Genomic DNA, 21,926 nt, shown 5'->3' with positions numbered 1-21,926 from the left:
TGACTACCGAATGCTGGTTCCCTTTCCTCCGTAGGCTCTCCTTTCATTCATTCAGCCATCCACCAGGAATCCCCTCTGTGGAGGGCAAAGGACTGTTGGGCAAAGCTGTGGAGCGCGGTAAAGCACAGGGCATGCACATATGTTCTCACTTTGCTTTCTGTTTTCCAAGGTGAGAAGCTCCGGCCCTGTCCACGTGGCAGCTGCCATCCCTGAAGTATGGAGGAAATGGGAGTATGGACTAGCAGTACGTTAGTCACTACGTGAGAAACCTTACATTTTGCATTGTGCTTGCAATACCTGCTGGCACCCAGGATATTTCCTTCATTACATCTATACCAGCACTACTGAGACCCATTCAGGAGCCATATTGTAGCCTTCGGGTTCCCCATGTGTTGACAGTTGACTCCACTATTAACTGTCTTTAGACTTCTTTGTTGTCCCTTTCGTTCATGTCCTTCTTGCAATCTTTATTTTCTCTAATAATTATTGGTTTCTGAGCCGTTTCCCTGAATCTTTTCCCGACTTCTCTCATGTATGTACAGTGGGTTTCCCCGGTGGCAGAAGTGGTACATCTTTTATGCGTGTGCAGTGTTATATTTTGAAATGTTAGTTCTGGTTTCGAATAGCTGGCTGTTCACAGAACACAAGACTACATACACACTTTATAGATTCATTAGTTGATGAATAGGATCCTACACAACATGAGAAAAACAACACATGTCTCTCAGACCAAAAGAAGCACAACATAGAGCAGCCAGGATACACGAATTATTATTTAACATCTTCTAGAACAATGAAAGCACTTCGCTATATCACTTAAAACCAGATACGTAGAAGCTATCACCTTCTCGAGCGTGGGACATATATAACATATCACCCAGAGCACAAGAAACACAACATATAGCAGCTTGAACATGAGTGCACTATACAACGAACTCAGAACATACGAGAAACAGTACCTTCAACATGAGAACCACCGCACAAAGTGTCTATTTCAAGGCAAGGCCACTGCATAACATTTGAGATGCCCACCAGAGCTATATAACCTGGAACAGGGGGCCTGCATTTGTTGGCTCTGCAGATGTTTTGGACTACAAATCCCTTCAAAACCATCCAGCAAAGTCAATGGTGCAGGATTCATGGCAGTCGCAATCTAGAATATCTGGTGGGCAGCAGGTTGCAGATCCCTGACCTAGAACATAACCAACACAAACCACCTAGAACAAGGGAAGCCGATAGCACAGCACTCACTGTACTAGAAAAGCGGAACTTGCAACGACTGCTCTACTGTTCACATTTTCGCACTTCCTTTCTCGTTAAGAACCTGTGCCAACTCGTGGCGAAAAAAGAAGCAAGCACGCTGTTCACTTAGTTAAAAACGGATATCCATCTACAGACAAATGGACAAATCCTCGAGAGCAAGTTTTAGGTTGCAATATGTATACATGAAGAACAGACGTTTACACCTAGTACTGTCTTTCCAGAGAGTTAGTGGAAGAATAGTTGTAAGCTTAAGTCCAAAAAAAAGAGTAGCACAGCTCACCTATAAAGGGAAACGCTTTCAAAGAGATGCTTTCTTACAAAACTACAAACTTTGATTCGAAGATCATCCGAATTGACGCTCCCAAACCACAGTTCCGAATTCCTCTCCTATGAAAGGGATGCCTCAATTTCCTCTTTAATAACTACAAACGTGGGACCTAGATTTTCTTATGCATAAATTGTAGTAAGTGTAATCTGTTGCAATAATAGCCAATGCCCAGTGGTCATCAGAGGGCATTCTTTTCAGAGCTCTTATCCACTGTAGATCTCATTACTGTATCATTCTTGACCTATCGGCCATGTCCTATTCCCCGGAACATCTTCTCTTCCCACAAATATCTGTACTGGTTTAGTTTGGTGTTTTGTATAGCACCACATTTCTCCATGTGACAACTTTGTTCATCCTTATGACCAACACCAATGCTCCTCAGGCCAACTAGTTTTGTTACTACACGATTAGGGTTTCTTTGAGGTGCAGGAGCAGTGTTTCAACTTTCTAGAGAAGTAGGCTTTGTAGTCATTCTTGAGCCAGGTGCTCCAAAGTAGTGGCGCAGAATGTACCAGGTTAACAGCGCTTGCTGGAATTGGAAACGAAATGAATAGGAGATGTCTTGATTTCTTCAGTCTCCTATTATATTGAATTAACTTTTGCTGAGATTGTTCACACCAAATGCAATTTGTGGTTTTCTTACAAATCAATCCTTTTGAAAAAGTTTAGTTTTTCTCTATGAATGCGAGTACGGATGGATGAGGGGTGGATGCTTCAAATCCTCAGGTGGTCAGATTTTTGCTACTGTGAGGATACAGGGGGCCCCCCCATAACCGTTGTAAGCAATAGACCAATTGCCTTGCCCCTTATGTATGAATTTATGTAGGTAACTTCACCTTAAGTTACCTTTTGAGTTCACATTTTACAATTTGAAATAAACACACCATTTTGTACCAGGTTGTGTTTCACACGCCTTATTACTAAGCTAGGTATTATTTATTTAATTGTTTTTTTTAATGCGCTCAATACCCGAGTTCGGTTTCTAACTGCGGATCCACGATCTGAACCTCTTTTGCTCTGAGTGGTCTTGCTTCCAAGACTAGCTCGGTGCCCCTGTGCCATCATCCGTTCACCAATTTAATTACATTAAATTATTGTATTGAAGTTCAAAACAGGGGTTCCCTCTTTTTGTGTTGTGTTCTTGCAGTGAGGCTCAGATTCTTCTTGGGGACGACTCCAGCAAAGACAAATGAACAGACAATGTTTAACTCAATGTAAAATCCATAATAAAAGTGTGCATATCATGTGATTAAACTTTTAGAAGTGCATTTTGACGAAACTGTTGTATTAGTCCTCCAAAAAGCACTATTGAAATTTGGTTGTGTGCGCTTTGGTGTCCTGCCAGCTCTCCCTCCCTCACATTTCCTCTTTGACTCCGACTCTCTGTGTGTAAATGTAATAAGTGAGAGAAAAAAGTGCAGGGTGCGCCAAAGGGCCTATACTGCTAATGGTGGTAAGAGCATACTCAGCTCTTTGCCTCCAGACCTCTGTTCTGGTTCCTTCTTGCTGTTTTCTGTCACAAAGTCGAGTGAATCCGATCAAGGCACAATGCCAGGCATGTAGTCTTGCAATGGTCTATTTACAAGGATAAGCGAATGAATTCAAACTAGAATGTCTTTCACAAGTCCTCTTGTGGATTTACATGGCCTCAACCATCACCGAGTGAAGTATCTCTCTCTTGGGCTTTCTGTTTCTTGGCTGAAGTAGTGCATATTTTAAGTATGCTGGAGAGGCCTCAGTCCACTGTGGTACTTGCCTCATGGATCTGTGGCAAACATTAAATCTGAGCCAGTTTCTCAACTAGGCCCAGAGCTGCAAACTGACAGAAGGCCACCCTATCATTTCTACTGGCTTTTCGCTAGGCCATCACCACCTCCTTCTCTCTGGGTCCTGGCTCCATGACTCACCAGCCCACTGTCTGTCTCTCCTCGTTGCTGTCTGACCACCTACTCGCATCTGTGGCCCATTGACTTACGCCCCTCCTTTGCTCTCATGCACCTCCTCAATGCTTTGATAATTCCTACACCTGTCCCAGACTTCCCTGTGTTAGTGTGGAGAAGGGTGAACCTAAAACTATCACCTTATACCTTTCTGGGCCAGCTGTGCCATTCTCTCCAACCACCTCCTCTCCCTCTCTCTGATATCGGTCCATTGTCAACATCCCCCTCGCTTCTCACCCTCAACCCATTTATTCCATCAGATTAGCTCTACGCAATGGCTGGGAATAAAGGAAAGGTTATTGGGGAGGTTTTCTCTTTGGTAGATCTACTGGACAAGTTTGCATCACAATTTCATCCGCACAAAGCAGATACATTCTGCCACATGGATCAGTTTACTGATAAGATAAATCAGAGTTCCCAAATCATCCAATGTGACTTGCGTTATCTGGCGCCCATGGACATAAATTAACCTTTAGTAGATGGTAAGGGCATAAATATTCTGGATAGTAGGGTCAACTTGTCAGACGACTCTTGAGTTAAGGAATATGGCACAATTTCGGGATAAACTCATTAAACAGCAGAAAGTGTTATCCAACCCGCAAGCTTTGCCCCCAATCACGCCATTATAAGCGGAGGAGTACAATCTTAGTTAGTAATGCTGAGGATCGGAGCAGGAGAGTTCATTCACCTTCTGTATAGCCTGTTCAATAGGATATTACTATCCTTAAACATGGCCTCCCCAGGAGTTTGCATAGAAGTAAAACGTGTATGCCTCCAATCACAGAAGATTCTGTGAGGAAGATTGTGATGGACCATATACATATTCTTATCACAGATGTGGAGGTACCAGCAGGATAGAAACCTAGGGAAGCTAGAGGAATAAGCTGCTGGAGTGGTTAAGTCAGAAGATTGGGCTTGGTGGTGTTAGAGTTTCAAATCTTAAGATCATTTGGAGAATTAAGATGGACCATTGGTGTACCCAGAGTAGCAGGGATTGTATCTTGGTGGGGTGTCGTAAAAGCAATCTTCTGTCCTTTTTGTCCATCTGCAATGATTCCGCGAGTTTCATCTGATTTGAAGTTAATAGTTGACTTTGTTGCACCATAGTACTGTTGAATCTGTGGAACATGGGCTCTCCGTTTCATTTTGATTTTCTGTATTGTCTTGTTTTGTGCTGTGCTCTGAGGCCTATGGGAGTGTGATGCATTATAACAATTAAATGAAATTGTTTCAGAGCACCTGATAATTGTCCTTGGCGTATTGTACCACCAGCCGTGGTGCTCCAGACCTCAGTCTTCTTGGGGAATAGTGAGTGAAACTGAGCAATGAAAGAAGGGGGAGTGGTGAGAGGCGGCTATTTGGGAAAGTGGCAAATCGAAGTGCTTAGTGTATGGATTGCCTAGAGAATAGATATATGTTCTGAAATAGCATATGTAATTTTGTTCCAAGGCAATTCTGGAGAGCTCCAAATGAAATATTGATTTGTGTTGGGTGTGTGAGGTGCTCAAGAACATACTCGTGCAATCCTGGTAGAGGTGTTGGCTTAATAAATATGCTCCATCCATTTACATTATAGCACATATTTCCTGGAAGGTATTTCTGGGACTGCCAAGACAATCTGAATTCAGAAGCATAATCCTAGAGTAGAATGGTCATAAAGGTGAAAGTTGTTGTTGTGGAGGAGAGAGCGAGGGAACGGTGAGCAGTCAGAAATGCGAGCTGGACACAAGTTTGTCAAATTTTTACCAAAGATATTTGTTAGTTCTGGCTAAGATGTCGTCGTTTGATGAGAGGAGATGCTGCCAAGAATCATTGGCGGTTTAATTCTGTGGATATACTTGAATTTACTGGTGGCACGTCCAGTGGACAGAACAGAAAAGATGTGACAAACCTTATTTATGTAAAAGGATCCAAAAATACACTTAATTCGTGTATCTAACACACATTTCTCTATTTTTAGAACAAAGCCCCGCCCTGTTTCCCAGCAACCTATTTGGTTTGCTTGGCACGTGCCACAGCACGCGCGTGCCCATCGTGAAGTTCTTCGCTCGGAGCCTTCGTACGAGGGAGAGCTGCCGGCACTCTCCAGCCCCCACCTTTGTGGGGGCAGAGCCAAGATACGAAGCGCCAGATCTCTGCGTCGCATTAGCACTGCGATGCGGAGAAACAAAGGAGCCGGGCCCGGTGGTGAAAGCTGTCTCACGGAGCTTATTTGAGGTAACGTGAGCCCTGGAACCCGTTGTGGCAAACAGGCTTTGACCTGCCAGTCAGCCCACCTAGTGACCCTAACGCTCACGCTCAGCAGAGCACACAGAGCAGGAAACAGAGCAGGCACACAGAGGCACCGGAGCTCGTGCCTGAAACAATATACAGGAGGCAATTTGCACAGCAGAACAGTACAGAGCCCAATTAAAGGGATTTGAGCGATAGCCCATCACAGGCTTGAAGAAACACAGAGTCCGGTGCAGCCACATATATGCCATAAAAAAAATATATAATAATAATAAATAATAATATTAAGAGAATTAATTCCCATATTAAGCAAAGGACAATTATAAAGATTGGGAGATCAGGTATTACGGCACACAGCAACCTTCCTAAAAAGATGTCGGAATTTGAGTGGAGTGAAGAGGAGTCGTCGCTGGATTTAGCGCCAGCTTCAAGGAGGTGCTGGGGAACTCACTAGTGGATGCTGTGGCGGAAGGGGTCAAGCCCCTTCAAGAGAGGCTGGAGACATTGGAAGCAATCCTACATCAGACCAGAGGGACAGAGCGCACGCCCACTGAACCCTCTGAAGCAGGGTCAAGGGAAGTACTAAGGCCAGGAAGAGGAAAGCCTCTTGCGACCCCCAGGGCCCTTCGGATGGGGCTAAAGAAAAGGCCCCAGAGGTAGTCAACGCTTTCGTAAAGCTCAGAGAAGCATATTTGTAGTGTCAGACAGTGCCGGACTTCACGACCCCTGCTCCTGGGGAAGAAGATGGAGAGGAGAACCCAGGCTCGGAAGGTGAGCCAATAGAAGGAGACCTTCCCTCCCAAGACGAGGATGAGATAGAGGAGGAGGAGGAGGAAGTCAAGCCCAGCGGAGGGAAGAGAATCCGCAAGGAGAAACACCTCGAGGAGGTGGACGAGGATATGTTCGATTCGGACAGCATCCGGAACCCGAGGTCATCGGACTGGCAACCATCACCAAGGGTGGCACAGTACATGACCATGATGTTAAGGAAATCGCTCAACAAGGAAGTCCGACAGAACCTTCGAGCAGAATGCCCGAGACCAGACCTTCCGGGCAAAGTAGCCTAAACACCAGAGATAGACCCCAAGATGCTGACGTTCGTATCTAAAACAAGCAAGGATCCCCGTAAGGGTAGCGATAGAAAGTGCTAGACCTAGCCGGTCTGCTCGCAAAAATCATGGACCTAGCAGAGAGGGCCAGGGATACGTGAGAAGAAGTAGACCCTGACGCCCTGGCAGGCTGGGCGCAGAGAGCAGTCTGCTTACTGGGCTTGCCAACTGCGCCAACTGAAAATGTATGCCAAGCTTGGCGACCTCGCATCATATGAGGCAGGAGAGGCAGAAAAAGGGCTCCTCTTCGGAGAAACCTTTGGGAAAGAGATGGACCGTTTTTTTGGTACCTACAACTCTTTGGAGAAGGCGCAAGTCTCAATTTGCAAGATCTTCCCTAACCGGGCTTTTGCCGGGACCAGCCACTACAGGGGTTGCACAACTGGTGGAAACCAGGGAGGTAGAAGGCCCCCTAATCCCAGAGCCCAATACTGGGAGAACAGGCAGCAGGATTCCTTCTTCCCATCCAGAGGGCGTTTCCCGAGAGGGCGCAGAGGAAGAGGATCCGGGCGAGGACAAGGATTCACTCAAGGTGAGAGCAGCGCATTACCCTCCAGTAGGGGGGTGAACTGGTATGTTCTGGAGAAACTGGCGCGCACTTTCCAGCGATGCCTGGGTGTTGCAAACCGTACTTGGCATGCATCTAGAATTTGTAGAACCGCCCATACAAGAGTGCAAGCTGCACCAGCAGCGATTAGAGCACGCAGAACAGAGACTGCTAGATCACGAGCTAGATCAGCTGGCGCAGAGGAATGCCATAGAGAAGTGTCTGAGAGAGCCCAGCTTCATAAGCAATATGTTACGGGTGTACAGAAAGGAGAAAGTGCGACCAATCATAAACCTCAAGGAGCTGAACGGCTGGATAGTCTACCAGCATTTCAAGATGGAAGGCATCCATCAGCTCCGAGACTCCCTCAGAGAAGGAGATTGGCTGACGAGACTGGACCTGAAGGACGCCTACCTAATGGCTCCAGTGACAGAGGAGTTCAGAATCTTCCTAGCTTTTCTCTGGAGGGAGCAGTTTTGTAGTTTCAAAACAATGCCCTTCGGGCTTGCATCGGCCCCTTGGGTCTTCACCAAACAAATGAAGCCACTAGCGACAGCGATAAGGGAGAAAGGTATAAGGCTAATCATTTATTTAGACGACCTACTATTGGCCAAAGACCAGGAGGCACTCCTATATCAGACGAGATGGGTCCAGGACCTGCTTTCGTCCCTAGGATTCCTTGTCAACGTAGAAAAATCAGACACCAAGCCTGCACAGAGGCTAGACTTCCTGGGTTTTGTCCTAGACACCAGGAAAGCCACGCTGGAGCTTCCAGCCCAGAAAATATGCGACATCAAGAGGGAAATAAGAGTGTGTCTACAGAAACAAGTAGTTTTGCTCAGAACGCTTGCGAGAATAGTGGGGCTCCTAGCAGCATCCATTCAAGCCATATTTCTCAGACCGCTGCAAAGACTAAAGATAAGACATCTGCAGCAAGGCTTGATGTATCATCAGTTGGTACCTTTGGATCAAGAATTTGTGACAGAACTGGAATGGTGGTTGAAGAATATGGACGCCTGGAATGGGCGAGCCATTTTCGGAGATCGACCAGACCTGATCATAGAATCCAACGCAAGCCACTTGGGCTGGGGAGCAAGATGCGGGGACCTGCAGACTGGGGGGAAATGGAGCGAAGAGGAACTCTGCCTCCATATAAACTGTCTGGAGCTGTTAGCAGGGTCCTTTGCGATCAGAGCCTTCATGAAGGGGAAGATGAAATTGTGCGTTTTACTAAGGATGGACAACATATCGGCAGTTCGATATATGAACCATCTAGGCGGCACCAGATCCAGGATGCTGGCAGAGCTGGCGAAAGATTTTTGGCATGTCTGCCTTCACTCACAGCCATCAGTAACGGCGGAGTACGTACCCGGGACTCTGAACGTAGTAGCGGATTGGAACTCACAGTACCTCACGGACTCCAGCGATTGGAAGCTGGATCCAACAGGGTTTCAGAAGATGAACCAAAAATGGGGTCTGCTACACATAGACCTCTTCGCAATGCCGGTTGAACGCCCAGACAGCAGTGTACTTCAGCTTGAGGCTGGACCCGGGGGCCCAGGGCACAGACATGTTCCTACAAGATTGGAGGGACGGCCCACATTATGCTTTTCCCCCATTCATGATGCTGAGCAGAGTTCTAGCGAAATGTCGGAGGGAGAGAGCAGAGCTGCTGTTAGTAGCACCATTGTGGAAGTCACAAGTGTGGTTTCCGACACTTATGGAGCTAGCAGTGGACCATCCGAGAGTCTTACCGGAAGGAGAACGACTGCTCGTTGGATCGTATCATCCTCAGAGTGAGAGGGACACTCCCGCTCATCGTGTGCAGGATATCAGGAGACGCTGGGCACTGCCAGGCATTTCGGCGCAAGCTGCAGAGCTCATCGCAGAATCCTGGGCCCCATCCACTAGAAGGAGCTACGACGCGGCTTGGGCCAAATGGATTAGCTGGTGCAAGAGGGGAGGTGTTCATCCCATTTCTGCACCTGTAGTGATGATACTAAACTTTCTAGCGCAGTTTTTACAAGACGGACGAGTGTTCCGCACAATAGGAGTGTACAGGTCTGCGATATCTGCAGGACATCTGCCGATCGAGGGAGTACCAGCAGGGGAACACCCAGCAGTGGTTAGATTTATTCGAGGGGCCAGATTTAAAGCGCCCCCAGAACCTAGATATAAGACAGTCTGGGATGTATCCCTCGTCCTTAAACTATTAGAAAGCTGGCCCGTAGACAGATACTTATCTCTTAAGCAATTATCAGGTAAACTGGCAATGCTTTTGTGCCTACTGTCTGGCAAGCGCCTATCGGATGCGAGAGCGCTGGAAGTAAATAGAAAGTTCTTTGGGCCAGAGGGAGTGACTTTCAAAATAGTTAAGAGGACTAAGACAGGTACTTCTTCAGTACACTATCCATATTTTCCAAACAAGTCTAAGTGGGGCGTAGAAAGTTGCGTCAAGGAGTATGAAAGCAGAACAGCCAAATACATGGCAGTCAGTATCACGCAATTGCTCATATCGCTGAGGAAACCTTTTCAAGGCGTGTCCACAGCTAGCATTGCTAGATGGGTCAAGGAGATCATGATAGCAGCATAATGACTTAGGAAAGTATGGAGCACACTCAGTGCGAGGAGCTATGGCTTCTAAAGCCTTAACAACAGGAGTGTCTCTGAGAGATATTATGTTAGCAGCAGACTGGGCAAATGATTGCACGTTTAAAGAGTTTTATTTTAAGCCAACCGAGAGTTTAGCGGTTGCTGTGTTGGGAAGCTTTGAACAAGCATAATGCTCTCCTCCAGTCTTGTCATAGAATGAAGATTACCCCTGCTAACTGCGCAGGGAGTATTCATTCTATTAAAGACTAGGAGGCAAGCATTAAATTCCCGCCCAAGTTATGTATTGTGTATATCGTATTTGTATATTGTGATGGATAATACTGTATGTGATAGTGACAATACATGGACACCACCCGGAATCTTCTGCTTTGTATTGTTCCTAGGGGAAGAGCAGAAGAACAATTGAGATAGGAGACTAGCAACCGTAGTTGCCTGCAGTCGAGGAGGATCGACATTCGGTTTGGAGTGGTATAAGTCTTAGCTCTGTTGGCAGGACATAGTGTGGAGTTTTGGAAGTGACTATTGAGAGCGAGTAATAGAGGAGGCGCTCAGGGATAGGAAGTGGTTATAGCTGAGCATGAAAGGAGATAGACTACAGAGACTATGGGGATTGTAGTTCCAAAAGAAGAAAAGAAGTAAAGCCCATTGAGACTTTTTTCAGTGTTTTGTTATTGGTTTTATTGGTTTGTTGAAACTGCTGTGGAGTAGTATATTAAAGAAGTTGAAGCATAATGCTCGCCTCCTAGTCTTTAATAGAATACTCCCTGCGCAGTTAGCAGAGGTGATCTTCATTTTATTGAGCACTGTGAAAAACACAGAGATAACTCAGTGAGCACTGGTATACTTGGGTTTCATTGTGTTAGACATTGCAACCGCTGTTAAAAGCTTATATTTTACACAAGTACTTGTGCAGGAACCTGCTTGTAACGAGTCTGCTAACCTGTTAGGCCCGCTAGTCCAGTAGTAATTGGAAAACAAACTAGACTGGGCAAAAATTGCATACTCTCAGACACGCCGGGCTTTTCTTTCTTCCTTGTATTTTTTATTTCTTGTACCAATTGATATTTGAAAGCATGTAAGTTGAATACAGTTGTGCATGTGTGTAAATTGGTTGATGGATTATTGCTGAGAGAAATATCTAGAGAAAAACACCTTTATGCACTTTCTTACAGGTATATTTATACTTATACATAGATGCGCACTATTTAATGTCTAAGGTTAAGAGAGCCACGATAGTCAAGGAGTAAAAGCAGACTCTCTACTCCCCGAGACATATTGTGAAAGGCTTGCATCAACTCAAAAACGGATTGTTCATCAATATTGAGCAGAGTGAGACAAACGGTCTGCTTTGCACAAGAGTGTGAGATCATGGTAACCATTAGTGATGTGGAAAATGCGAGTACCGTAGAAATGCCACATGAAAATGTTCTGTTAGCAATAAGGTGGTGTAGATGGATGTGCACACCAAAAATTATATGTAAAATGATATAAGTGCAAATAATACGAAATTAACCACCTTTTCCCCTAAGAATAAGAATATGGATCCAGAATTAGAAGAAAGTGTAGCATGTGAAATTGTAAAAGAATTGAGTTGTTGTTTAAGTTGTCTAGGTTCTACGCTTCTAGAAACTGTGATCACTCAACTTCTGATGAAAGTGAGAAGTGCTCACCCTCAGTTGATAAGTTCTGTAGATGAACATGACATAACAGTATAAGGCTGAGAAATAAATACCACCACATACACGGTCAGTGACTAATAAGGAGAGGCTGAACTAGAATAGAATCACACTCCCGTCATATGTCAACAATAGTACATAAACAGCCTAACTCGCATATGCAGGATTTAATAGGACTAGAAGAATCAAAAAACCTAGACTTGAACTTAGAAATGTCAGAAATCATGTATTTGGGGGATGAGAGGTAATTAACCTCTACGCCAGATATAATGTATGCTGAACCAGACCTAATAATAAAGAAAAAAATCCAATAACCAATGTCACATTACCAACTTCTCGCATTAATTATACCGATTGCGAAGGCAAAGAAGAACACTCGACAAGGTGAACCAGAAAGGTCCAGAAACAATACTTCTGAAAATCACGCAGAGTAGTACGTCAAGTATGACATCAAATGACATGTTTTGGGTACTTGATCATTTACTGACGATGCTTGTTGAGAAATATACAAGGTTAGAGAAAAAAATAGATCTGTCTTATTGATGAAAAGCATCAATCGTACACACAAAATCTTAAGATGTTAGTACAGAAATGGAACCATGCGAACAGATAGGATCATCAGTAGTGAGCGACGATAGTATGCAGAGTAAACAGATCAATGACAAAAGAGAAGTAAAGATTGTGAAAATTGATGATAAAAAAGTGAATACTAAACCCATTTCTCATGCGATCATGTACTCAAGACGACTAAAACCTCGTACCAAATTAAATGTAACAAGAAATAAAAATAAAAAACAGGTAGACAGCTCTAATATCCCAAGTGTTTTACCTAAGTTGGGCCATCCTCCACCACCTGTTCCAAGCAATGAGAGTACCATAGATAGTGTGAAACATGCGAAAATTGATGTGAGTAATGAAACTACGTCAACCACCGCAAATAAACTCTGGAGTAGAGATAATTGGTCATCAAATTTCAAACACACAGTCAGCCATTCCTCGTGTGAATAATCAGAATAATCTATTAGATATGTGGGCCCCTAAAACAGTGAAAGCAGTACCATTCATGGATGATGCGAGAAATGAATCTGTCCCAGCGCAGGAACTTCATAAGGCATTGCATTTAAAAATGATCTCCCCCAACTTGAACTTCCCTCTATGGAATCGCTTGGCAGTATTGAGTATCTGTAATCTGATAGTACCACTAAGAGAAATTCAATCTAGTGATATTGTGATAGTAGACCAACTTGAACATATAAATGAGTATTACAAATGTAAGATTTAAATTGCTGTCCACCCTTGATTTTGTATTAGGTTTTGAAGCTCAACTATTCAAATTAGGCTATTTAACGAAAGAAGTAATGTTACCAACAAATAAAATTAGAACACCTAAAATACCTCAAATAACATTGTTACCTACTCAAATAGGGAACCTTGGAACTCCTAACATAGTGAATAATTTTCATTTGATAGGGACAAGTAATATAACGCCTGAGAAAAATCAGACACCCTCTAAGAAAAACAGCTCTACTTATCACATGCGTGTAGAACAATCAACTAAGCCATGTAATACCCCTGGTTAAGAAATTGATGGCTTCTGGCAATGGCTGCCAATAGCATTTAAGTCCCACTTTAGCTTGCAGCAGCAATGTTGAAACCATCATGCTGTCATGGAACACCCGTGGTTTTTCACACATATTCCAAGATGAAGGGCTAGCAGCGAATATGGCTATATTTTCTTGGTAGCACTTCAAGAGACGTGGTTAACAGAAGAAATACAATTTGACGCTCGAGCGACCATGCAACAGTTAGCAACAAAAGCATCCTGAGGCTGTCCAAAAGGAAGACTATTGATCTCCGTAAAACAACCGTGGAAAATAATAGAACTAAAAAATAGTTCACCTAACATCCAAGTAGCCATGATCTCACATGAAAAGGCACAATTTATAGTAATAAATATTTATATACCTCCAAATGCCAACCATACTAAGGGAAAAGTGAAATAAGTACCATCTACAGTGAAAAAGTTTTCTCACTCATATCCTCTGTGGTTAATGGGGGATTTCAATGCTAAAATATTCCCAAAGGCGTTGGGGGTAGAACTAGAGAATTGTTCTGGCCCAGTAAATCACAAAATGTTGAATCGTCAAGGCAAATTCTGTACAAATTTAGTAGAAGAATTGAATCTAACTATTCTTAATGGATATTGCCCCAGCGATGCGACAAGAGCCTTTACACGGGCAGCTGTTAAAAGTGCTTTAACAACCGACTACATTATGGTAAATTCCGTTGGACAGTCCTTGACTCTTGATATGGGAATAGTATTACAGGAGGAAAGTGATCACGTTCCTCTCTGCGTACTGTTGCACCCATATGTCTGGAATGATACTGTTCAGAATAGGGATATGAATGGGAAAATATTCCTGAATGAACAGAATCGTATTGTATGGAATGGGGACACAGTGATCAAGGCTAATATAACCGTGCTTCAATTACTGTCAGCATATATGAATACGTTTGCAGTGAATAGCTATGAAAATCACGAAGAAGAGATTAATGCGTTCTCCAAAATGACTCAATTGATTGACAACTGTAGGAATAAATGAGAATATAAACTCCTTATGAATATTCTAATATTAAAATAACAAATAGAACACAATGATAAAAATATATATGCTGCAAAAAAAAAATCTATGCAGGATGCAATTGCAGCAATACAATACCCAGCAAACAGAATAGTGGAGGCCAATACTAAGTCACTGCTGATAAAAAATATCAAACAATCATTGCAGTTGGCTAAAGGCATACAAATATTCTTGTGAAACTGAGAGGTGGGAAAAAAAGCATTGCTGGCAACCAAAAATAAATCAGAGATATGGAGGGAAATCCGAAATTCAAAGAAAAGAGATTTACCAATTAATTGCATATCTGAAAGAGCATGGGAATCTTATATCCAAAGCACCTTAGGAAGGAATGAGAACAAGGGTGAACAGATGTATCTCCCTGAAAGTAATTGGATACATAGTACTACGCCAGCTGAAATAAAGATAATTATGAGTTTGAATAACGAGAGCCATCGGTCCAGATGGAGTGTGCAATCACCTGATTAAAGAATCATCCGAGCAATGGGCACAGACACTATATATTCTATATATTCATCCTCCTGTACTCAGAAACATCCATAAAAGTAAGATTAACAAAACAAGGAGCCACAACTTTTGCTATACCAACAGCAAATGGACTAAAACAAGGATGCCCTCTGGCAGCAACACTCTACAACCTGTACACTGCTGACATTGAAGAACATCTAACATCCGACAAAACCAACCCTCCAAAAATCAACTCGATACCAGTTCCGGCAATGGCATATGCAGACGATATTGTTCTGCTAGACAAAACACCAACTGGACTACAAGCCTCTCTGACAGCCTTGAGTCAATACATGGAAACTAACGAATTAACAATCAACACTGGGAAAACCAAGACAATGATTCTCACAAAACCATCCACAAAAAAATCATACCAACCGACTTTTACCATTAACGACTCCAAAATTGAAACTGTGACATCCTTTAAATACCTTGGCATTCCAATAAATCAATCGAAATCAGAAGACCAATGGATAGACAAAATTGATCAAACAGCGCAAACCCTATCAAGACAAGGATGTATACTTCATAGAAAATATGGCAAGTTTTCTTTCAACCCCATCATCGCCTATTACAGACAGAAGTACATACCAATATTAACATACGGAACAGAGGCAATGCTGAATGCCTAAACAATTAACTGGACGAAATACAAATCAATATTTTGGCGAAAAATCCTTCGGCTTCCACAAACATACCCAATGCCAAGAATACGCTACGAACTGGCAACCCAGTCAATCGACTCCTTTGTACAATGGAAAAGATTAGACATTTACCGCAAAATACTTACAGATAAAAAAAAAACAGCTATCCAAATTCTACGAGCAAAAGAAAACACCTTTAACACTACAATACTACAAAAATGGAAAGCCTCAATGAGAACTGAAATGGAAAATGAAGATATATCGGAAGAATTCCTCACGCTTCGCCCACAACATGCAAAAATGAAGCTCTTGCATAACGACTGGATAAAGACCATCCAAAAAAAGAATACCTACAAACAGAATCTTCAGTGCACAAAAGAAAATAGAAAAATTCATGAACCACCAGCCTACTTGCAAATCTAAATAAACTATATAATCAAAACAAATATATATATATATTCTTTTTAACGCAATAGGAGCCCAAGGAAACATACCAGCAACCTGGAAAATGAGCAACATCCTCCCTGCCTATAAAAAGGGAGCCTGGGATAATCTAGTTAATTGCTGCCTTCTGGCTATGCTGAATATCCCAGCAAAATGATTTGCAAGGTTATTGTTAAGAGAACTAAAGAGCTGGATTCACGAAAAAAAGATACTTCCACCTAATTAAACTGGTTTTATTGAAGACTCAAATACAGCACACAACCTGATCATCCTGACCACTGTAGTCGAATACTCCTGGGGAGTGCGGAATACTAATCTTTACTGCGCATACATAGATTATAGTGCAGCATTCGACTCAGTGAACAGGAATATATTGTGGAGAAAGCTAATGAAATGGGGCATACCAGTTGGGCTAATTAAAATGATAATGTTACTCTATTCTGAATCCTCAGTCCAGATTTGACTTGATGCAAAAGGGAAGTTGTCACAATCGTTTTCTAAATATATTGGTGTTAAACAAGGGTGGAGAGTAGCCGCCACCCTTTTAACTTGTATCTAGCTGACCTACCAGAAAACTTGCCACAAGAAAAAACATGGCCTGCTAAAGTAGGAGCGGTAACATTTAATTGGTTAGCCTATGCAGACGATTTGATCCTTTTGGATCATATACCGCAAGGATAACAACGGACCTTAAATGCTTTGAGTACTTACTCTAGAACTAACCAACTTAAGATAAATGTAGAAAAGAGTAAGATCATGGTATTTGTGAAGAATCGAGCTAGAAAAAAGAATACATACGTGTGGATGCTAGAGGGGAACCAAGTGTTGAACAGTACCAATATCTCTGACCCTTTGTGGATGAGCATTTAAACTGGAAATATCACTGGTCAGAACTTAAAAGCAAGTCTACGAAAGTGGTAAATATGATTAGTAGCTTCATTGGAAGAAACATGGGCTGGTTGATGCGAACAATTTTGATGTTGTATACGGCAAGAGTAAAATCAATTCTCCTTTATGGAATTGAGATTTGGGGTTATAAATATATACTACACATTCGAAAATTCAAAGCTCGGATTCTTCGTAAACTATTTAGGCTACCCAAACATGTCTATAGAATATGTTCTCTTAGAATTCGACCTGAATAGTATAGACATTGATATGACAACTAGAGTAACATTGAGCTATGATAAACTGCTGGCACTGAATAACAACATGATTGGAGTGCAATTTGTAACCAAATTCAAGGAATTTGACATGTCCAATAAGATTGGCTCATTAGGAAATATGATGGTGATGAATAAATTGTGGTTTGACAAATATGAAAAAATAACTACTGCCAGTAAAACACTAAGATTCATAACCTGGCTGGGAATATCGAATGCACCGACTGATGCCACCAAAATATATTCAAGCATATCCATCCCACAAAGTCATATGTCAATATCCTTTACTAAAATTCAATAAGGGAGAAAACCTAGAGATAAAAGGAGCACATCTGGGTATACTACATTCAGAGAGGTGGTGCAGACTATGTGGTAATTTAGACCAAGAATCACTCAAACATGTATTACTAGAGTTTGATTGTCTAAATTCTTTAAGAATTTTTTTCTAAAGCAGTATAATAATCAGCTTGATAGTAATAACATCAAGTGGTGTTTGGACTTGTTTTTAGAAGGAAATTATATGAATTTCATTTATTTTATGATAAAGTTTTATTGGAAATGTACTGAAATTTAAAAACTGTTATCAGAAAGAGTCTATTAAAAAAGGACATGCAAGAAGTTTTTAGATATTAGTAATATTAACAGTGACTCCATCCCCTTTAAAAAAAATTGATGTGAAAGAAGGACACAAACTGATGATGAATTTGAGTATAATAAGGAAAATGGGGATGCAAACAAATGCATTTTTTATAATATGTGTATGTACTTGAATGAATGTAAACTGTTTTTTATGTGATTTTATTGTATTTGTAATGTATGTTGTATTTACAAAACCAATGGTTGTATGTAAATTAAATCAAATAAAAAATTAAATCAGAAAGGGTTGTGAAAATCCCTAGCTGACCCAATGCTTAAGACGAGTGTCCTTACCTGTAAACTAAATACTAAGGATCTGTCGGTCAGGATATTAATAACTGAAAAGCCGTCTTTGTGTCCAAAACGTCCTATGCTGACCCTTACACTACAAACAAAAATAATAAAACTGTAAGGAAAAAGATCTTCAATTGGTAACTGGCAAAAAGTGTTCACAACTAAGGCAAGAATAATTCCAACAAAAATATTCTCCAAGGTGGAGGCCCCTGGCTCCAGAGGGTTGTGCCCATCCCCTGGAGTCTTGGGTGAAATGAAAATAGTTTCTTGTTTAACAGTTATTTTGCTCCTTGCTTGGTTTCATGAGACTCCTGGAACAATGCCTATCCATTCAACAACATGGTGGGTCTTGAAATGATGACTTCAGATAGTGGGACTGCGGGCAGCCCTGGTGGGCCTTCCACGTTCCCATAGGCGATTTTCCAGTAGTCTTGCAACATGACACCTTAGGGTGGAGGTGAAAGCTCAGGCTAGGGCTGACTAGCAGAGAAGAAATGACTTCTTACCAAAGGGGTCATTCCAGAAAAAGGGAAAGAAATCAAGTCAGCATGAAGAGTTACTGCAACCGGATCAAATAACTATGGGAGAAACTTCCTTACTCTCGTCACTTCAGGGGTTTCACACAGATTTGAATCTAGATGGTGAAAATATTACATTGGCAGTTAAAGCCATGAAGGACAAACTTGGGGAATTTTCTGGAACAGTGGTATCTGCCAAGTAGGCCGTTGGTGGTCTTGAGCCATGGTTGTCTATCTTCAAATGGCAGAGGGGAGTAGCCTTGGTCTCCTTTAAAAATTTCAGATGTGTGTCATTGATAGTATCATGAAGCTGGATGCTAAAGTGGAGATGTTGAACAACCTGAGGCGGGGGAATCTCATATATGCATGTTGGGTCTAAATCTGCAGGCAAAAATAGAGGAAGTCCTGGGTGCACTCTTGGGTGAACTGAAGGGAAATACTGCTGCATACCAAGACACGTGTATAGACTACCCACAAATACCTTACCTCCCCCCCACAGAAACTAAATGTCTCCAGATCTCTGGTCCTCTTTGGCTTGACTATTGCAACAGCCTCTTTCTCAATCTACTTTTATCCTCCCTTCACCCCCTGCAACTAATCCAGAACAGCACTGCAAGAATTATCCTTGGCCTCAAACACAGGGACCGCATCTCTCAGCCCTGATGTCTCTCCACTGGCTCCCGGTTGCTGCTAGGATTAAATTCAAGACCCCCTACATCATCCACAAGGCTATCTGGGGCCTTGGACTCCCTACACCCAACTCTCTCTCCCTAAATACCTCCCTGCTAGAGCCCTTCGGTCTGATAGCTCCAGCTCTCTGCAGATCAGATGCTTCTCTAATCAGAGATTGGGCCTAGATCTCTCTCCTCCACAAGAGCCTCCCTCTGGAATGGCCTCCCTGCCATTTTCAGGCTGGCGCCGGATAGCCTTAAATTCTGGAAGCTCCTCAAAACCATCCCCTTCTCTTCCTTTCCTCTCCCACTCCCCTGCTAACTCCTCCCTCTGCCGCAGTGACTGGCTGCCTGGTTCCCTATGAGTTCGACAGGGCACCAGCCCTCCCCCTCAGTCCATCTCCTCCCTTGCATTTACCACATGGACCCACACCACGTGGACCCACACCACAGCATTCCCTGGCACTTGCCTTCCTGGCCTTCCCTAGCACTTGCACCTGCTCCTCTTTACCATGCTTCCCTGCCCACCCTTGCACTTTGCTTTTTACGCAAACTGGCACCCCCCCAGCCCTCTTATCACTCGCACATCTTGTTCTGCACTTGTACAATCCAAAAGTCACAAGGCCTGGTAGGACTGTTATTGTATTTTTCGCCCTTGTTTCCCCCGCCTTTTTTGTTTTGTGGTACCTTGAAAGACTATTTGTTGTATAGGCACTTTAAACATATGCAATAAATAAATAGTTTGGACCAAAGAACACAAAGAAAAGGGACCTTTCTGGTGGTGCTCTGATCGTTGCACTTAAGCGATGGGTTTCTCTCAGCAACCATTCGAAACAAGGATGGTTCCTTCTGGTGGTCCACAGGTAACCAAGGTTCCACGATTTGAGTCACAAGACTTTGACAAGGAAAAGGGGCTTTTTTGGACTAAGGAAAGAATTGAATCAAAACGGCATTATGGATAGGATTACCATCTCGCTTAATGTTTCCTCTTGTAATCGTCTCATAATTTATGTATTCGCCAAGGAAAGCGCAGCGTGGGCTGTTTTACAAGTGATGGAGGAGGGGCAATGTAAAAGCTACTGTAATCAAAGAGCCTGCTGACACAGTGGGTAGGAGGCAGTTTCTAACTGTGTTGAAGTGCCTTTGGGCCATAGTTTGAAATTTGTTATGGGGAAACTTCCACTGGAGGGGTGTCTCTTTAAGAGGGTAAAGTTTATATCATGGTGTGGGATGACTTCTACTTCTAGCATGAAACTGAGTTGATTCCCTGCGACACTCCTTAGTCACAATACTGCCCTCCCATTTTCATGGGCATAAAATAGCCTCTGCCGAATTTGGACAGAGATCAGGAATAGGATCAGTGGGCATCTGTTGTATAGGGAAAAGGGACACGGCCCCTTTAAGAGGACCAAGGCGAAGGGAGCGGGAGAAAGGCGGAAGGGGAGGGGCATAGGAGGGGGAAACCAGAAAGTGTGAGAGAGAGAATAAAGAAAGTTGACAGGACCCCAGGCTCTGCGTCGTTATTTCGGTGTATGCATGGGCAGTGCATACGGCAGGCCTAACACTGGTGACGAAGCCGATGCGGAAACTCGCGTGCCGGCAGCAGTAACTGGAGGGCGGTGAGCCCAGCAATTGAGGAGGGCCCGTGTGCCCGGCAGTTTAGGCCCGTGCGAGGTGAGGCCTGTGCGTGGAGGGCCCGTGTGCCCGGCAGTTGGAGGCGGCCCCGTACACCCGGAGCCCAGCAGTGGCCCGTGTGCCCTGCAAGCACCTCGAGAAGGTGAGACCTGCGTGAGAAGGGCCAGTGTGCCCAGCAGTCCTGCAGCGGCCCGTGTGCCCTGCAGCCGGAGGCCTGTGCGCCCCGAGAAGGAGAGGCGAGACCTGCGTGAGAAGGGCCCGTGTGCCCAGCAGTCCTGCAGCGGCCCGTGTGCCCTGCAGCCGGAGGCCTGTACGCCCCGAGAAGGAGAGGGCTGTAGCCCTGCAGCGGCCCGTGTGCCCTGCAGCCGGAGGCCTGTGCGCCCCGAGAAGGAGAGGGCCGTACGGAGGGCCCGTGTGCCCGTAGCTGATCGGAGGCCCATGTGCCTCGAGAAGGTGTGGCCCGTGCGCCCGCACAGAAGAAGTCTGCGCACCTCGAAGGGGCGACGCCGGAGGACCGAAGAAGAAAGGGAAGAGCGCCGGAGGACCAGAGCAGGCCCGTGCGCCCGGGAGAGAAGAAGAGCGTCGGAGGACCAGAGCGGGCCCGTGCGCCCGGGAGTGAAGAACCCAGTCCGACGTGGAGACTGGCACCGTGACGACCACGTGAAGTAAGGAGAGGGGGAAAGGAGCCTCGCGTCTCCTGACGGTGACAGGCTAAAGCAGTCAGGACAGACCGCGCCTCGGGGAAGGAACCCCGTGCCCCCCCCACACGTGACACTCACATACCGCGGGAGAAGAAGAACCCTGTGTCTCCCCATGTGACATTTACAGGTGACACGCGGAAACCGCAACCTACACAGGGAAGCCCCACAAAAAAAAACCCTGTGTCTTCCCACGTGACATCTGCAGTTAAAACGCGGCAACCGAAATTCATACAAAGGGGCTCCCGCAAAAGAACCCCGTGCCTCCCCATGTGACATTTTACAGTCGATACGCAGAAGCCGCAACTTACACAAAGAGGATCCCACAAAACAATCCCGTGTCTTCCCACGTGACAGCTTCAAAAAAAC

Source organism: Ambystoma mexicanum, chromosome 1p, assembly GCF_040938575.1.
Source record: "Ambystoma mexicanum isolate Mex_15411 chromosome 1p, UKY_AmexF1_1, whole genome shotgun sequence".
Classification (NCBI taxonomy): domain Eukaryota; kingdom Metazoa; phylum Chordata; class Amphibia; order Caudata; family Ambystomatidae; genus Ambystoma; species Ambystoma mexicanum.
The sequence above is the reverse complement of the archived record's forward strand: the minus strand, read 5'-3'. Positions refer to the sequence as shown.